General features: G+C 40.6%; 1 long non-coding RNA gene across 2 annotated transcripts; it reads left to right on the top strand.

Annotated features, from left to right (window-relative positions):
- The first annotated feature begins 958 nt into the window (after nt 1-958).
- On the top strand, nt 959-6,256 carry LOC138919046 (uncharacterized). Of its 2 annotated transcripts, XR_011428933.1 has the most exons (5): nt 959-1,778; nt 2,741-2,912; nt 3,060-3,264; nt 3,818-3,873; nt 6,196-6,256. It is a non-coding gene; the product is annotated as an uncharacterized lncRNA (long non-coding RNA). The 2 variants fall into 2 exon arrangements; XR_011428934.1 differs by lacking the exon at nt 6,196-6,256 and having other exon boundaries at nt 966-1,778; nt 3,818-3,877.
- Nucleotides 6,257-20,034: the final 13,778 nt, after the last annotated feature.

Below are 20,034 nucleotides of genomic sequence, written 5' to 3'. Positions count from 1 at the left end.
GGTGGTTCTGAAATGTGTGGTGAAAAAAAAATCTTCCCAGTGGGTAGAGTTTAAGGAGGTATATTTAGTTCACTTTGTGAAGAACTGACATGTACTTGAGTTTCGATTTATACTGATTTATGTCCAGTAGCTCAGTGAGTTGACAGGTAGTAGGGGGCTAAACAAGAATAAGACTGGAAAATTGGTGACCAAAAGGTCTAGAAGAGACACATGCGGATGGAATTCTAAGAATAGGTATTGAATGGGGTTTATAAATGCTTAACGGAGGATAGGATATCAGAGGGAAGAGAACAAGTGAGGTGTTGGGTATTTATTCCTTTGGCTCTCCGTGCTGAGCCATGTAATGGGCATTCACAATGTTTCTCTTCCTAAGACCACAGCTCTCATAAGGGTGGCCTTTTGTGCTAAGTTCTGATAATGTCACCTACTCTCACTACAGCCCTGGGGGTGATAATAACTCTCTACCAACACTAGTTACAGGATGCTTCACTAACCCTACCCACATTTTTAGAGCCCTATTTATTAGACTCTCCTCAAGTGTCCCATGGTTTCTTGACAACTGACACCTGTTTCTTCAGGGGACCCTGACTAATAGGCCCCACAACAAGCCTGATCATAAACTCCATGGGGGTAGGGAATTTACTCTCTTTTATTTGATGTTGCTATTCCAGCACCTAGAATGATGTCGATTGTACAGTCAGTTTTCAATAAATGTTTGTTAAACGACATATGTGTGACCACTTTCTCTCCTTCGTGATCTTTATGTTAAAGTCTATTATGATTGATTTAATATAGTTTAACCAGCATTCTTGTGCTTTTATCTGTAATTTGGTAAAGAATGACAAAGAATTATAAACGTCAGCAAAAAGCAAGCAAACTTGTCGTTATGTGCATGGAAATCCAAGATATTTAACATAAAAATTTCTGAAACAATAAGAGAATTCAGCAAGAATCAATGTTAATGTAGAAGACCCAACAGATTTCCTATAAACATCCACCCCTGGAGCACCTGTGCAGACCCTCAGTAGAATCTGCACACTGGGCCCCAGGCGCGCCAGGATGGGGCTCAGGGGTTGGTGGGTCCGGCGGCTGTAAAGGAACAGGGTGGAGGTCCCAGGTTGAAAAATTGTAAAATTATAATTTTACAGCTATATAATTTAACTACTTCAGTCGTCATGTCTTTTTCTTTTTACAAAGTCAATTTTCCTACCTAACTCCAAATTTTTTTCACACCATCTAAGTAATATTTTAATATTTTCCATATCCAATCCGTATTCAAATTTCCCCAATTACCTCCAAATGACTTATGAAAAAAATGCTATTTTAATCGGGAGCCAATAGCGGACTACCCTTTGCATTTGACAGCAGAGTTCAGGCTTAACCCTTAACCTCTTCGGGCTCGGAGGACCCTGGGCAGGAGAGATTTAAGAACACCGTCCTCCCGCTTTCGCGGAAAGGCCAAAAGTGACTTGAAATGTAGACGCGGAGGCCTATGGGAAATGTAGTTTTAAATAGGTGAGGTTCACCGCCTGGACTCCGGGAAGGGGACGCCACGCTCCTTCTGCGCATGTGCAGCCGTAGCCTCCTCGTTTGTCTTCTCAGGACTCCAGAGAACCGTTGGGGAACTTTGGGGTGTGCTCGGAAAATGCAGGGTGCGCACCGAGGGCGAGGGACTAGCTGGGAAGGGTGTGCCTGTGCTTGGGGATGGGAGCAGGAAGTGTCTGGGACCTCGTCGCCCCCCGCGGCGGTGTATAAACCCGGGCGGGCCGTCAGAGCGGGTAAGGCCGATGGGGGAGACCCCGACCCTCGGGCTGCCGGGGGGCGCAGGTGTTCGGGGCGGTCCGGGATGCCCGAGGATCGTGTGACCAGCCCGCCTGCAGCCCGACCGGAGAGAAGCCCATGTCGGCGGCGGTGGGTGCGGGAGGGAGGAGTGCGTTTATCAGGCGGACGGTGACCGTGGGTCTGCGGTGGAGCCCGAGCTCTGGAGCACTACAGGCCCGGTCAGTGCCAGCTCTGTCACCTGTTAGCAGGGGCGACAGAAGGAACCTGGGCGAGAGTCAGGGTTCTCATCTATAAATATTAATAATGATTGTTTCACGGCGACGTTTGGAAACATAGATCACTATTTTAGACAAGTGCCAGGTAGGAAGCCTTAAGTAAGTGACAACTGCTGTTATAGTTAGAGGACGCTTTGTTTTTTTACTGGATAGTTTAATGTACCCTGACAACCACTTTACCAGAAACCGAGGCTCGGGTCGGTGGCCCGATGTGCTCGAGTCAGGAGCTCCCAGCCAGGGAATTTGGATTCGAGGGCAGGTGTGCTTGGCTTCAGTCTCAGGCTTTGTCTGATGTCACACCTGCCCAAGACTGGCATTACAGCCTTCACAGCACTTAGGAACATGGCCTGTCCCTGCGTCCCCAGGGATGTAAAGGAAAGGATGTGGATGGAATCCCACCATGTGTCACATGTATCCTGGGATTTCTAGTGTCTCTTCAGGTCCCTTGGGTCAGACAGAGGTGCCTGGCCCCCTCTGCATTGTCAGGCTTTCTGTCCTTGAAGTCTGACGTTATAATGAATTCTAAGAGTCAGCCTTTTTGCCCCTAAGATGAATTTATTTCTCAGATCCATGTCCCAGTTGCCTTGAAACAAACCAGCCCTTGTGAGGCAGGAAGCAGGGGGCCTCTGTGAGGGAGTCTTACCTGGAAGAGAGCGCCCCTCTGACCTTAGACCTCTCTCCAGAGCTTCAGAGCAGAGACAAGAGCCCAGAAAGGAGCAGATGCTAGATTTGCAAGATCAGAAGCAGGTCTTGATCCTCCTGCCCAGAATGAACCAGACTTGATGATGATGCCACCTTCAGGAGCCACCACACTGTGTGACAGTGGGGCATTTGGGCCGTCCCTGGGAAGTACAGGTGAGCTGGGGTGGCCCAGGGGCAGGCTGCTCAGGAAAGGCTGCTTTGTTGGAGAGCCGTGAGGGCAAGGTCTGGGGGTAAGGGACAACCAGGCAGAGGGAGGAAGTTCTGTCTCCAGTCCCCTTAAATGGCCCCCGCTATTTACAGATGCGCTGCTGTCACACATGTCCACCACCACATGTGACATTAGTGACGTTATCCTGATGTCACAGGATCCAAGAATGATGATCTGTGAAGAGTTTTCCAAGGTCACCTACTTCTAACTCTTTTGAAAGATTTAAAGACATTGGGCCTGAAAATTTCAGTGACTTGTCCAGGGAAACGCAGTTTGTGACAGTTCACTCTCTCACAGGTAAGTTACCAAAAGCATCTATCGAAAGGGCCTTTTGAGAAATACTTCCCAGCTGAAATGAACAATTACAAATTCCTGCCTTAAATCCTCCCATCTCTTTTACTAGGCTTTCCGTGGATTGTGTATACCAGGGGTTGAATAATATTACTGAGAAAAATAGATAAATGATGCATACTGAGCATTTTTCTGCTAAGTTAACTTTAATGAAGGAATAGTGTCTTGTCGTTTGGCGTACTTTAATTCAACTGATCGGTTGTTTTTATTTCTTTCTGTTATCCAGAAGGACGCATGCGTTATTGTTAAATCAATCGAGTAAAGTTTATGTTCACTCAGTAAAAAACTGCAGATTTCAGCTCCATGGTCATTTCAGAATCACACAAAGACAGGTGTTGCTGCCTGTCCATGATCCTTCTTGTGCCTTTTCAAGGCCCAGAGGGCCCTGTGCCTATGGGGAGGATGATCCCCAACTGGGGTGCTGAGATTTGAGGAGGTGAATCTAAGAGCTGTAAGACAGCTAAATCTCAGGACCCCTGTCTTCTTTCTGTCCCCTCAGCTGAACCACAGTCCTCTGTACTCGCCCAGGAGCCACAGAGAGTGAACATCCCTCAGGTGAGCTCTTTATTCATTCCCCACTTTATATTGTAATGGATTTATAAGGTTTAGCAGGATCCATGCATTAAAGGAAAAGGAGAAGTTGAAATAGTAGAAATCAAGTCAGTCTTGAGGAAAAATATAGCGTGTTTTACTATTAATTGTGATGTTGGCTGTTAGCTTTGAGTGGGTAACCTTGTCAGGGTAAGTAGTTTCCCACTAAGCTACCTGTTTCAATCTCTTTACTTGTGATTGGGCTATTCAGATTCTCTGTTTCTTCTTGATTCAGTTTTGGGAAGTTGTATGAGTCTTAGAATTTATCTGTTTCTTCTGGATTGTCCAGTTTGTTGCTATATAGTTTTTCATAGTATTCTCTTATAATCCTTTATATTTCTGTGGTATCTGTTGTAATTTCTCCTCTTTCATTTCTAATTTTATTTATTTGAGCCTTCTCTCTTTTTTTCTTAGAGAGTCAGGCTAAGGGTTTGTCAATTTTGCATATCTTCTCAAAGAACCAGCGCTTTGTTTCACTGATCTTTTCTACTGTTCTTTTTTCTTTTTTGGTTTCAATTTCATTTATTTCTGCTCTGATTTTTATTATTTCCCTCCTTCGGCTGACTTTGGGCTTTGTTGGTTCTCCATTTTCTAACTGTATTTTAAGATTGCTTATTTTAGATCTTTCTTGTTTTTTTAAGCTGGGCCTGTATTGCTATGAATTTCCCTCATAGGACAACTTTTTCTGCATCCCGTATGAGTTGGTATGGTGTATTTTCATTTTCATTTGTCTCCAGATATTTTTGATTTCTCTTTTAATTTCTTCAATGATCCATTGGTTGTTCAGTAGCATGTTGTTTAGTGTCCACATATTTGTCACTTTCCCAGCTTTTTTCCTGTAGCTGATTTCTAGTCTCATAGCATTTTGGTCAGAAAAGATGCTTGATGTGATTTCAATCTTCTTAAATTTATTGAGGCCTATCTTGTTTCGAAACATATGGTCTGTCCTTAGAATGCTCCATGTGCACTTGAGAAGAATGTGTATTCTGCTATTTTTGGACAGAATGTTCCATATATATCTATTATATAGTCCATCTCGTCTAGTTTTCCATTTAATTCCACTATTTCCTTGTTAACTTTCTGTCTGGATGATCTATCCATCGATGTAAGTAGACTGTTGGGGCCCCCTGCTATTATTATGTTGTTGTTAATATCTCTTTTTAGGTCTGTTAATAGTTGCTTTATGTACTTTGGTACTCCTTTGTTGGGTACACGTATATTTATAAGTGTTATGTCTTCTTGTTGGAGTGTCCCTTTTACCATTATATACTGCCCCTCTTTGTCTCTCATTGCCTTTTTTATCTTGAGGTCTACTGTGTCTGATATAAGTATTGCAATAACTGATTCTTTTGTTTGCCATTAGCTTAGAGTATCATCTTCCGTCCCTTCACTCTGAGCCTGTGTTTGTCTTTAGAGCTAAGAGTGTTTCCTGGAGGCAGCATATTGATGAGTCTTGTTTTTCAATCCATCCCACCACTCTGTCTTTTGATTGGATAATTCAATCCATTTACATTTAGAGTGATTATTTATATATAAGGGCTTAACGCTGCCATTTTATCACTTGTTTTGCAGCTCTGTATTTCCCTTGTTTCTTGTCTTGTGTATTTTGGACTGCCAGTTCAGTTTGGTAGTTCTCTATGATGGTTTTCTCAGTTTTCTCTTTTTTGTGTGTGAGGAAGACTGGCCCTGAGCTAACACCTGTAAGCAATCTTCCTCTTTTTTAGCTTGAGGAAGATTGTTGCTGAGCTAACATCTGTGGCAATCTTCCTCTGTTTTTTGTATGTGGGATGCCAGCACAGCAGGGCTTGATGAGAGATGCATAGGTCTGTGCCTGGGACCTGAAGCTGCAAACCCTGGGTGGCTGAAGCAGAGCATGTGAACTTAACCATTATGCCACTGGGACAGCCCCTCAGTTTTCTTTTTTTCTGTATCATTTGTGTCTCTGTTCTGATTATTTGTTTAGTGGTTACCATCAGGTTTGTATAAAAAATCTCGTAGATGAGATATACCATTTTCTGATAGCCTCTTATTTCCTTGGTCTAAGCCAGTTCCATCCCTTTCCTCTTCCTCTGATTTGTTGGTCATAACACATTCTGTTTTGTGTTGTGATTTTGTGGTTAAAATCACAAGATTATAGTTATTTTTGATGTTTTCCGTCCGTTTATCTTTCATGTCATAATTAAGTTTTTGCTAACCTGTTCTGGTAGAGAGCTGCAATTTTCTGACTTTGGCTGCCTATTTATCTCCTTGCTCAAGGCTTTGTGAACTCTTTTTTTTCTTTTTCAGGTATGAAGGTCTTCTTGAGCATTTCCTGTTTGGGGTGTCTTGTGGCGATGAACTACCTCAGCTTTTGTTTATGTGGGAAAGTTTGTATTTCTCCACCATATCTGTAGGATATTTTTCCCTGGATAGAGTATTCTCAGCTGAAGGTTTTTGTCTTTCAGAATTTTGAATATCTCATTCTACCTTCTCGTAGCCTGTAAAGATTCTGCTGAGAAATCTCCTGAAAGTTTGATATGGTCTTTGTAAGTTATTTTCTTCTGCCTTGCTGCCTTTAAAAATATTTCTTCTTTGTCACTGACTTTTGCCAGTTTTACTACTCTATGCCTTGGAGTAGGTCTTTTTACATTGATGTAATCAGAAGTTCTGTTAGCGTCTTTTACTTGTAATTCCAGCTCCTTTCCCAGGTTTGAACAGACTTTCTGCTCCTTTCTCCCTCCCTTCTCCCTCTATAATACCCGTAGTTTTTATGTTGCATTTCCTAATTGAATCAGATATTTCTCAGAGAATTTCTTCGGTTCTTTTTAGTCTTAATTCTCTCTCCTCCTCCATCTGAAGCCTTTCTATATTTCGGTCCTCCAGATTGCTAATTCCGTCTTCCATAACGTCAGCTCTGTAATTCAGGGTATCCAGATTTTTCTTTATCTCATTGTGTTTTTCATCTCCAACATTTCTGATTGGTTTCTCTTTGTAGGGTCAATCTCTTTTGTGAAGTATTCCCTCTGTTTATTAATTTTATTCCTGATTTAATTGAACTATCTGAATTTTCTTGTAACTCGTTGAGTTTTTTAATGTTAGCTATTTTGAATTCTCTGTCATTTACATTGTAAATTTGTGTGCCTTCAGGATTGATTTCTAGGTGCTTTTCATTTTCCTTCTGGTCTGGACTATTAATATATTTCTTCATACTATTTGATGGGGTTGGTTTGTGCCTTCACATAGATAGTATCTGGTTGCAGATTCCACCTGCCACCACTGGAGGAGGTTCAGGAGCTGTGTATTCTGAGCCTGCTGTGATCCCTGGTGTCTGTGCTTGTCCTTTGGAATCTATGCTGACAGGACCCATCTGCGATTGCCTGCTTGTAGCTGCTGCTTTGCTAATGTACGCACGGGCACTCTAGACGGGGTCCCTTGCTCTGGCTGACTGGCTGAGCTTGTGAGCCCAGCAGGGGGAGGGGCACTTCTTTTGCATGTGCCATCCCGTGGGTGTTCTCTGTTTGCCCTCGCTGTCTGTCCTCCTGGCGTGCTGGCTTCATGAAGACAACCCCACAATAGCTTAGCCTCCTCTGTGGAGCTTTCCTATGGGATGTGAGGGAACTTGGAGAGCGAAGGCATTCCTACAGAGTCTCCCCCCAGGCCCCTCTTTTCTCAGAGCTGTGCATGGTCCTGTGCCCTAGGTCATTGCTGGGGAGGGAGAGGAGATCCCCTTACTTCCTCCTCCTTCCTCCTGGGGGGTCCAGCACCTCCACCTTCAGGCATTTGGCTGCATGGGTCTCTCAGATGTCTTTTGTGTTGTGTGCCTGTCCTCTGTTGGTTTATGAATGTCCTTTTCATTCTTTCTTAGGGAGGAGAGTCTAAGGGAAGAGCTCACTCCGCCGTGATGCTGATGTCATGCCTGGTCATTCTATTTTTAAGTTTTTGAGGAATCTCTGTACTATTTTCCACAGTGGCTGCACCAATTTACATTCCCACCAGCAGTGTATGAGGGCTCCCTTTTCTCCACATCCTCTCCAACACTTCTGTTTTCTTTGTAAAGATTGGCACCTGAGCTAACATCTGTTGTCTATCTTTTTTTCCTTCTTGTTCTCCCAAAACCCTCCCAGTACATAGTTGTATATTCTAGTTGTATATCCTGGCTGTGCTGTGTGGGATGCCACCTCAGCATGGCTTGATGAGTGGTGCCGTGTCCAGGCCCAGGATCCAAACCGGCAAGACCCTGGGCTGCTGAAGTGAGTAGCGCACACGAACTTAACCACTCGGCCATGGCACTGGCCCCTCTCCAACACTTCTTATTTCTTGTCTTTTTAGTAATAGCCATTCTGATGGGCATGAGGTGATATCTCATTGTGGTTTTGATTTGTATTTATCTAATAATTAGTGACGTTGAACATCTTTTCATGTGCTTGTTGGCCATCTGTATATCTTTGGGAAAATGTCTGTTCAAATCCTCTGCCCGTTTCTTGACTAAGTTTGTTCTTTTGTTGTTGAGTTCTTTATATATTTTGGATAGCAACCCCTTATTGGATAAATGATTCGCAGATATCTTCTTCCAATTGCTAGGTTGTCTTTTCATTGTATTGATGTTTCCTTAGCCATACAGACGCTTTTTAGTTTGATGTAGTCCCATTAGCTTATTTTTTCTTTTGTTTCCCTTTCCTGAGGAGACATATTCAAAAAGACACTGCTAAGAATGATAGCAAAGAGCTTACTGCCTATGTTTTCTTCTTTGGAGTTTTATGGTTTCAGGTATTACATTCAAGTCTTTAATCCATTTTGAGTTAATTTTTGTGCATGGTGTAAGATAATGGTCTACTTTCATTCTTTTGTGTGCGGCTGTCCGTTTTCCCAACAGTGTTTATTGAAGAGACTTTCCCTTCTCCATTGTATGTTCTTAGCTCCTTTGTTGAAAATTGGCTGTTCCTAAATGTATGGGTTTATTTCTTGGCTATCAATTCTGTTCCATTGATCTGTGTCTGCTTTTCTGCCAGTATCGTGCTGTTTTGATTAATACAGCTTTGTAGTATACTTTGAAATTAGGGAATGTGATGCCTCCACCTTTGTTCTTTTTTCTCTGGAGTGCTGTGGCTCTTTGGGGACTTTTGTTGTTTCCAGTAAATTTTAGAATTCTTCTTTCTATTTCTGTGAAAAATGTCATTGGGGTTTTGATAGGGATTACATTGAATCTGCAGATTGCTTTAAGTAACATGGACTTTTTCACTATGTTGATTCTTCTAATCCATGAGCACAGAATATCCTTCTATTTCTTTATGTCTTCTTTAATTTCTTTCAACAATGTCTTATAGTCTTCAGTGTATAGGTCTTTCACCTCATTGGTTAAATTTATTCCTACCCACTTAATTCTTTTTGTGATTGTAAATAGGATTGTATTCTTGATTTTTTATTTCTGCTCGTTTGTTTTTAGTTTTTTGATGGATTCTTTAGCGTTTTCTATATGTAAAATCTCATCATCCACAAGTAGTGACAGTTTTACTTCTTCCTTTCCAGTTTGAATATGTTTTATTTATTTTTCTTACTTGATTGCTCTGGCTAGGACTAAGAAGGCTGAGCGTGGGCATCCTTGTCTTGTTCCTGCTCTTAGAGGGATAGCTATCAGTTTACACCATTGAGTATAATGTTAGCTGTTGGTTTGTCATATATGGCCTTTATTATGTTGAGGTACTTTCCTTCTATAATTATTTTATTGAGAGTTATTATCATAAATATGTGGTGAATCTTGTCAAATTCTTTCTCTGCGTCTGTTGAGATGATCATGTGATTTTTATTCTTCATTTTGTTAATGTAGTTTATAACATTGATAAAGAATACTGTTGTAATCCTTTGTATTTCTGTTATATTGCTTGTGATTTCTTCTCTGATTTTATTTATTTGAGGCTTCTCTCTTTTTGTCTTATTCTACCTAAAGGTTTGTCAATTTTGTTTATATTTTCAAAGAACTAGCTCTTAGTTTCGCTGATCTTTTCTATTTTCTTTTTACTCTCCGTGTCATTTATTTCAGCTCTGATTTCTAGTAGTTCCTTTGTTCTCCTGACTTTGGGCTCTTCATTTTTCTTCTTTTCTGATTCTGTTGGATGTATTGTTAGATTGTTTATTTGAGATTTTTCCTGTCTCACAAGGTAGGCCTGTGTTGCTAGGAACTTCCCTCTTAGTACTGCTTTTGCTGTATCCAATAGATTTTGGTACACTGTATTTTCCTTTTCATTTGCCTCCAGATATTTTTCCATTTCTCCTTTAATTTTGTTGTTGTTCCAATAGTTAATGAATAGCACGTTGTTTAGGCTCCACATATTTGTGACTTTTCCAGCTTTCTCCTTGTGGTTGATTTCTAGTTTCATACCATTGTGGTTGGAAAAGATGCTTGATATCTTTTCAGTCTTCTTAAGTTTATTGGGAGTTGTTTTGTTTCCCAACAAACAGTGGATCTTTGAGAATGTTTCATGTGTACTTGAGAGAAAATGTATATCCTGCTGCTTTTGGATTGAATATTATATATGTATCTGTTCAATTCATCTGGTCTAGTGTTTCATTGAAGATCAACGTTTCTTTGTTGATTTTTCTCTCTAGAAGACCTATCCATTGATGTAAGTGGGCTATTAAAGTTCCCTACTCTTATGGTGTTGCTGTCAGTTTCTCCCTTTAGATCTGTTAATAGTTGTTTTATAGACTTTGGTGCTTCTACGTTAGGTGCATATATATTAATAAATGTTATGTCTTCTTGATGGATTATCCCCTTTATCATTATATAATGCCCATCTTTGTCTCTTGTCTTTTTTGGCTTGCAGTCTATTTCGTCTGATAGAATTATGGCTACACTCACTTTCTTTTGGTTGTCATTTGGTCGGAGTATCATCTTCCACCCCTTCACTCTGAGCCTATGTTTTTCTTTAGAGCTGAGATGGGTCTCCTGGAGGCAGCACATTTTTGGGTCTTTTTCTTAACCTGTCCAGCCTCTCTGTCTTTTCATTGGTGCATTCAATCCATTTACATTTAGGATGATTATGGATATATAGGGACTTACTATTGCCATTTTATCTTTTGTTTTATGGTTGCTCTATATTTCCTTTGTTTCTTTTTCCTTGTGTTTCTCACTACAATTTCAGCTTGACGGTTTTTGGTGATGTGTTTTTCAGTTTCCTCTTTTTTTATGTTTCGTGACTCTGCCTTAATTTTTGTTTTGTGGTTACCATGAGGTTTGTATAAAAGGTCTCACAGATGAGATAGTTCTTTTTCTGCTGATAGCATTTTTGCTTCATTTGACTAGGCAAGTTCTGTCCTTTTCTTCTTCCCTTGCTATTTTTGTTGTCAAAATTCTTTCTTTCTGTATTGTGAATTTGTTACCAAATTGGAACGGTTAATGTTATTTTTAATGCTTTCTTTCCCTTTAACCTTTGCATCATAATTGTTTACTAACATGTTCTGATACAGAGTTGCAGTTTTCTGATTTTATCTATTTATCAACTTGTTTAAAGCTTTGTATCCTTTGCCTTTTCATTTCAGACAGGAGAGCTCTTTTTGACATTTCTTATAAGGCAGGTCTAGTGGCGATGGACTCCCTCAGTTTTTGTTTCTTCCTCACACTTTATTTGTCAGCTGCAGCAGTGGACCCCCAGCTGTCGCAGCACCCAAGGACACAGAGCTGATTATTACAGTGTTGATTAATACAGTCCCTAACTAGCTCTCAAATACTTGTACTTTTCTGCATCCTTTCTGAAACCACCCTAGTCGAAGTAAGCAACTAAGTAACTGGATGACTTTAATGACCTCATGTCTCTGATCCTCAATTTCTTGGTTTGTGAAATGAGGCAGTTAGAAGGAACACCAAGTTTCTTCCTTCTCTATATTCTGTGATTATCAGAATCTACAACTATGGAGAGACTCAGGGAAAAATCAATTCCAATGTTTTGGGAAACCATCTCACTTTCTCCATTTAAATTAACTCTTGGGGTGACTGAGATTGTGCCTCGTATCCTCTCATAGCACTGCTCGTAAGGACAGTCTCAGAATCTTCAAGACAACTTAAAAGAAGGCCCTTTCTCTTAAATAGGAATCTGCCTTATGCCATGTTTTGAGCTGTAGAAAATATTTTAGAATGAGATTCTAGTGTTGGTAACAAATTTATCTACATTGCTAATTCATCTGAAAGCTCCTATTCTTGAAAATGTCCCATGTGGGGGTAAAGAAGTTCCATGTAAAGGTTTAGTCCATTTTTGTTGACAATCTCTTGAGTGGATGTTAAAAACCTGGATAACAGGATAATGTTCATGGAGATTGGGGGGAGGGACAGTGATGAATGAGTTTGGTTGACTTTCAGCAGTAGTAAGGTCAAAATGAAAGCATTATAAAAGAAGAGTAGAGATTTAGGTCAGGGCTTTCTATGAAAAACAAGTAAAAACCATAAGCAGATGGAAAAAGTTTAAGTGACACAGTATGGCAGATTCCACTGATGAGTTTAATAGGCAGCCATTTTAGTGGCACAGAGAGTAGACTGATTCAAGGGACAAGAACCAAAAAGCAAGGGGTCCCATCCTGCCCTGAGGATTATTTTGTTCTGAAGTGTGTTAGCCCAGCTGAGTGAAGACCTGGGGAGGATGTCGTAGATCCTCTAAAAGGGGCATCCATCAGCTGCAGGAAGATGTGCCATCTCTCCCCAAAGCTCATTAGCAGATTGGAAGTGGCATGCTGCATTACTCTGATTAGCATTAATTTTATAATTCTAGGCATAGAACTTTCCTCCACATGAGTCAGCCTTCACACAAAAACACAGACGCACATGGTGTGGATAAAACACAAGTAACCTTACTGCTGCTTCCCATCTTCCAAGGACCCAGTGGGAAGGAAAACGTGGTTCCCTAGCAAAGAGGGGAGTTAAGGGCTGGAGTTTTCCAGCTCTCCAAGCTGGGTGCAGGTCCCACAAATCGGGGAGAAGTGCAATGCCATCTTTCTGGCAGACCAAGACTTTGGGAAAACTGGGTCCTTCTGATCTGGTTAGGGAAGACGCAGTACTTCCAACAGCCACTGCAGCAAGGCAACAGCAGCATTACAAGTGAGATGAGGAACGTTACCTCAGAGCCTCCCAGGGAGAGAGCATTGAGGCCCCTACCGTTTATTGGGATAACTGGTTCCTGGCCCTTTGGAAAATACCCAGTCATCCCAGGGCTAGACTTCTCAGGAAAAGTAACTTGCCAATCCCTTTAAAATTTGCAGCTAAAACCTATCTACGCTTTTATTTGTTACATATATTGTTGGGGCTTCATTTCAAACTGCTATATTACAAAACTGTGTTTCAGATAACTTTAAATCCATGGCAGTGACTTTCAAATTCTTTTGATGGCAACTCACAAAATAAATCTATAAATTATTTTTTATCGTAAATCAGTATATACGCACACACACCAAAGGAATATAAAAATTTTATGAAACTGTTCTTACCTTTTTACGTGTAATACACTCTAATATTATCTATTCCATTTTGTTTCATTGTTTTTTAAGTGCTTGTCACACTCTCTAGAATTATTTCATAATCCACTAGTTGGTCAGGACCTGCAGTTTGAAAAGCACTATTTTAAAATTATTGCTTCCAGGTACCCTAGCCGGTAGTCTGGTATCCAGATTTTTAAAAGGCTTATTAAAATGCATCATCAAAAAGCAATATTTGCTAAAGGACCCTCAGTCTCTATAAAGAGCACTCTCTTGGGGATTCCAACCACAAGTTACCAGATAAATAACCAGCTTTCCTTTGCAGAACTGAGATGTGAGCTCAACACCAAGTAAAAATGACATAAAATCAGAACAAAGTTGGAAAAGGAGGACCACCTCCAAATGCAATATGTGGTCCTTCTGGGAAACATGACGCAGCCTAGAGTGAGGTGAGGGGGACAAAACAGAAAAAAAACATTAATGGAGAAAAAATCAAGCTTGTAACTTCTGTCTCCAGGCTTCACAAGGTGCACTTGTACTTCCAACCCTAAGAGACAGAGTGATGTTCAGCATGACTCCATAATCCTGTGGCCTTGAGAACCTCAGCAGACATCAGTTAAGTCATTTAAGGATAACTGCAAATTAAATTAGTTCATCCTAACTCTATATGACTCCACTCATAGTTGGAAGTTAGTATATTGATAAGGAGATCTGATCGGTGGTTACCAGGGAAAAGGGGGGGTGGGGGGAGGGCACAGAGGGGGAAGTGGTGTACCCACAACGTGACTAACAAAAATGTACAACTGAAATCTCACAAGGTTGTAATCTATCATAACATTAATAAAAAAAAAATTAGTTCATCCTAATTACGCAAAAATGATAAATTCAAATAAGCAAGGTAATTCAATTCTGAATTAAAAATTTTTTCAATCACTTGACATCTCAAATCAAAGCAAATGGGTAATGTTACCAATTATATCAATTCGACTCTATATTTCAATACATAAACATATGATGAACAATTAAAATTCTTATGTGATATGCATTTAACTTGTTAACATTTATGCTACAGTAGGGAACCACACTCGAGAAACAGGGTCATGTCCTTGAAAACCAAAGAAGGTTATCACAAAAGAGTCTTTGTAAGAATCCAGCAACAGGATGAGTCCCCAAAATCTATTAAATAAACTATCCCACAGGAAAAGTGAGGCAGATCACACTAGTAAAGGCAACACTATGGAAGCTTATGCAATAGTTATCAAGGGAAACATTTGATACATAATAAAAATATTTAGTTTTAGGAAGCAGTATGATAGGCTCTGATATGGTTGCACTTATGAGTACAGGACTTTCATAGGAAGGAAAGAAATGGAAATTCGCTGAATGTTTGTGTTTTGTCATGCATCACTAAATACCTTCGATTACATTATAGCATTGGAAACTAGGAAGCAGAAATGTGAAATAACTTGTTGTAGGCCACACAGTAATAAATGACAGAACTAGGACTTAAACTCCATCTTCTAATTACACATCCATTATTCTTGTCACATCAATACCACTTTATCCTGAACTAGTACTCAAAATATGATAGTGCTTAAAATATTTGCTTAAGCATTTCTTAGGATTTCTGATCAAGGTCAATTCAAATTCCAATTTCAAGGCTAATGAATAAGAAAGTGACCTTTAAAAGGAAAAAAATACGTAAAAAATATACATGCATTCCGGGTGGCATCATGAATCTTCAAACTTTCGATATTCTTTGTGTCTCGTGTAAGGATGAAAAAAGTTATCTATTGCTGTATAACAAACCACAACAAAGTAGAGTAGCTTGAAACAGTAACTTATTCTTGTCTCTTATTGTTCTGTGGATTGGCTGGGATTCGCTGGGCAGTTCTTGCTTGGGGTCTCCTAGGAAGTACAGTCAGATGTCAGCTTGGGCTGAAATCCTCTTTGCCTCTATTGTGCTGGATGTCAAGATGGTTCATTTCTGTGTTTGCTGAGGATGCTGGCTGTTATCTTATTCGGGGCTGCCAACTGGAGGGCCTGCATGTGGCCTCTTCGTGTGACTTGGGCATCTCTCAAAGTGGTGGCTGGGTTCCAAAAGAAAGCATCCCAAGAGGATATATTCCAAAAGACCAGGCTTCTTACAGCCTAGCCTCAGAAGTCCCAGAAAGTCACCTCCACAGCATCCTATTGGTTGAGCCAGTCACTGAGGCCTAGGGGGAGGGATGTAGACTCCATCTTTTGATATGAGAAGCAGCAGGCAATAAGGGAGGGAGGGAGACTGCCCATCTCACCTTAGTCTTTAGCCTCCCATCTGGCATCTCTACTTTACCCAACTGAGTTAGAAGGGGAAATAGATGATACAACTACAATAACACAAATTATTGTGTGGTGTTTTCTCTATCTCTTTGGCACTCTCTCTTTCTCTGGAAACACAGCACTTCTTGAATGAATGGATAAATGAGTCTCTCCCTTTTCCTCTCTACTCCTTTTTTGCCTCCTCACCTTTCTTTTCTTCTTTTTAACTGCAGATGAAAGGTTAAAAAAAAATGTGTTAAGCAGCAACATACTCTAATTAGTAAATCTTATAGTTAGTTTCTACTCAGATCTCCCATTTCATGTCTACCTGCCCGATTCAGTCATCGTCCTATCATGGAAGGTGATAAGAATGCAAGCAAAGGAGAGAAGAGAGGGAAAAATGGGAAAGCAAAAGTAGATTATCGAGGGAAGAAGGAAAATATAAATGGGAAGGGAAATAAATCAGGAGCACTGAACACCGTTAAGCCCAAATGGCTGAAAAGACAAAGGGAAAGAAGCAAATTTTTCCCTTATGATGCTGCATCCATCCTTCCTTCCTTTCCAATCCATGGCCGCCATCGCCAGCCTAGTCTAACCTTATTTCTTAATGCCTGAATTTCTGCTATATCATCTTACCTAATCTCCCTGCCTAGTTTTTACCCCTTAGAAATCATCAAAAATGGGGCCAGCCCGGTGGTGTAGTGGTTAAGTTTGTGTGCTCCTCTTTGGCGGCCTGGGGTTTGTAGGTTCCCATTCTGGCACAGACCTATACACTGCTGATCAGGCCATGCTGTGGCAGGCGAGCCACGGATGAAATGGAGGAAGATGGGCACGGATGTTAGCTCAGGGCCAATCTTCCTCCAAGAAAAGAGAAAGAAATAAAATAAAATAGATCATCAAAAACACTCCTTTCCTCATGGTGCTCTCAATTACAAAAAAAGAAAAGAGAACACTAAATGACTTCTGAAGGATTAAGTCCAATAGAAACATTTTAAGAATTTTCATAATCTGACCTAACTTTCCTTGCCACTCTTGTTTCTCAAGTCTCCCATATGTGAAACTCTTTACTCAGCCAGAGCACTCTACTCAATGTATCCAAATACACAGAAAAATGAGACTAGATCTCACTATTACATCATGAAAAATACAAAACCTGAATCAAGGAAAATAACAGACAACAAAAATATTACATTACAGAAAGCAGTGTGGTGACATTATAAGCTTCTAATTATAGCGCTTATGGTCCAGCTCACTTCTCATGAATACAGCCTTCTCCTTTTGTCTTCTGTCCTTTGCTCTAAGGATCCTATCACCAGGAGCATTCCCCGCCGCTCTCTGCCTTCCTAAATCCTGTCTCATCAGGACCCACAACATTAACTGACTAATTTGGAAGACGTGTGATTAACAGAATCATTCTGGACCTGAAGTCCCTTGTTAACACTACAGCATCAGATTTGATTCTCGATGGACACCAAGTCACTCAAATTCCATCTCAGTTTTTACTCTGTAGATTTGTTCAGCATACAGTTGATTAAAAGACCATTCACCCCAGTTTGGTAGATAATTCAACCAGCCTCCAATCCAAAGTTTGTACAACTTTGATTTGTAGTAATTACAAACGGTAATTACAGAAACAGTTAAAACATTCATTGCTAATATTGTAACTCTTTGGGAACCTGATATAAATGCAGTTTTAAAAAAACAGGATACTTGAAGATAGTAACGTACACCGTGATTAACAAGATTTTGTGGTGAGAGTAGTTTATTGTCAGGTATAATTAAAGCTGTAGATGCTATTCTGAAAGTACAGACTTTAGGGGGCAAGGGAAGAGAGTTTTTGAAGCAAAGTACAAATTAGGAATAATTACAGTGATGGTTATGGAATGTCAACATCCATTTCATCATGATGAGCTCAGTCTCCTTCAAAATTCACTTGAGTCCGGGAAAGCATTAGTGTAAGACAAAAGGCAGCTTTGGGAAAAATACCTTTGAAGTATTAAGGAGTAGAGTGATTGGCAGTCAGCAAACATAAAAATGGACGAAAGAGTAAATGTCTTGATCACCTACGGAAAGTGTACACTTGAAGTATCTTATTAAAAAACCAGTTTTCTTTTTCATGTCCAATGTTGAATGCACCTGCAATTGTTGTTTTTTAATCTATTTTGATCCCCAAACTGGATATAACTAAATGTTTTATGGGAGTCTATAAAGGTGATGAAATTATAAAGAAAAGTAAGTGAAAGATTATCAGACAGGAGAGTGGAGGCTTCTGGGGTGATATCAACATTGTATGATTTGACATGAGTGGTGGGTCTGTGGGTGCTCACTTCATTCTCCTTGTTTATGGTTTATGCGTGTTGCTGTTTACAAAGCAGTTATGTAGAAAATCCGCTGACACTACTACCTTCGACAGTTCATTAGCCCAAGGGTGTCTGTTATGCTTTAACCAGGGCTTTGCTCATGTTCCCTTTTGCCCACATGAAGCCAGTTGTGCATTAAGAGATGACACAAACATCTCTTGAAACAAGAGATTTCTTCTTGTTTTCTAGAAGAAGTAGCGAAGCTGGTCTAGCGCTTGGTGATGTTTCCAAACAGTCCTTTTGTGAATGGCCGTGAGAAGATGTCCTTCTTCAGCCAAGGATGAAGTCTTATACTTTGTATTATTTAAAGTACCTGATGCCATGCTACACAACTAGTGAGTGTGCATCCATCCATCTGACAGATATTTATTGACTCACCTACCAGCTGACTGCCTGGGAAGCCAGAGCAGTTTGCCAACTAAGATGGTTAATTGGGATTTGATAAGTGCTATAAAGACACCAGAGATTCAGCAGTTTCTCCCAGCTATGGAACTTATTTTGGCTAATGGATATCACTCCCACTCCCATTTCAAGCTTACAAAGGGATGCTAGAAGAGGATTGAGCAGTCAGAAGGTGGAAACTTAATAAAAATTGAAAGTCAGAGACGGGAGGGAATGAAAGCAGCAGAGGAAGAAGGAGGCAGAGACTGGACGGCCAGCAAGGCCTCAGTGCCCTGCACAGTTTAAGCTGAGCCAGGTATTCTTCCTGTTTCCTTGCTTGATCTTTGCTTGATCCTCCCTCTTGCCGACGCCCTCACCTGGAGGAGTCAAGCCCAGCACAGATGCCACTGAGACAGGTCAAAGCCAGGGAAAGGTCCTGGGATCAAAACTTGGCTAAGTATGATCCAAACTTCCAAGCAGTCAGAAGTAGAAAGAGCCAGAAGATAAACCTAACCCATTTTTGAAGGGGTGCCAAAGGTGAAAAGCAGGAAAACCAAAATTACTCATCAAGTCTAAAGGGGGAGCACAGAGCCAGAAGCTGAGAGGAGAAGAGGAGTCAAGCGAGTCAGTGCCAGGTAAAAACAGAAATAGAGAGTTGAAAAAAAAAAAAAAAAAGACAAAGCAAAGCGAAATGAAGGGTCCAAGACAATAATTGGGAGCATTCCTTGGGGTTTGATAATGGATTTTATGGGTTAGCTTAAGTTAAAAGCAAAAGATGTGAGCGGATACCTTCCTTCCTTCTGACATTATCTCCCACCTTATCAACAGTCCATTGTTACCAAGGCATTAACAACACTTACCAAACAAAGTCTAGAAGCCCTTTGGGCAGTCTTGCTAAGAACCATCTTAGTCTAGACTGATTTGGCCTTGAGGATGACCACATCTCCTCAGGACAGTTCTCCCTGGAGTCCTCCATTGGCTATTTTGGGAAATGACGCACTTGGACAAATGGTCTACCTAAATGAATGGTTCAGGTCTGAGCAGCATGAGACACTGGCAGATAGGAATGCCTCCCTTAGCAGCAGGAAATTCAGCACTTACCATGTCCCATGCGGCATGCTCTCCCAGAATACTTTTAATATGATATCCCAGTGTATTTAACATTTTAAAATTACTCCATTTGGTTAAAATCAATTAGATTTTTTTGAGGATCTTGGTCTTTCTCCAGCCCAGTTTAAACCATAATTTCCTGAAGACTAGGATTATCTCGCCATGTTCTTTTTCACGTCCCCGTCGTTTCTAGTCAAGCCTCAAAACGTGAAGTCTGCACTGTGGGTTCATAGCACCTCAGAGATCATCTCGATTCTCCCCATCCCACAGTGGGAAATTGACCTCAGTGAACGTGGAGTAGAGTGTTTAGTATCAGCCTTAAAATAAGTGTTTTCTTTTTTATTGTCTTTTCTTCCTGTCTGCTTTTCAGAGTAGAAGCAACAGTAATTTAAACTTTTCTACTATGTGACCTACACTCCACAGGTACCATATAATAGCTGAGCCAGGGCTTAACAAAGGAATTGGGTGTGTGTGGTATTTGTGTGAGCATGTGCTTGTGTGTGTGTGTGTGTGTGTGTCACAATCTGATTGCCGATGT

This window comes from Equus caballus, chromosome 19 (assembly GCF_041296265.1).
Source record: "Equus caballus isolate H_3958 breed thoroughbred chromosome 19, TB-T2T, whole genome shotgun sequence".
NCBI classification, from domain to species: Eukaryota; Metazoa; Chordata; class Mammalia; order Perissodactyla; family Equidae; genus Equus; species Equus caballus.
This window is presented reverse-complemented; position numbering and strand designations above follow the sequence as displayed.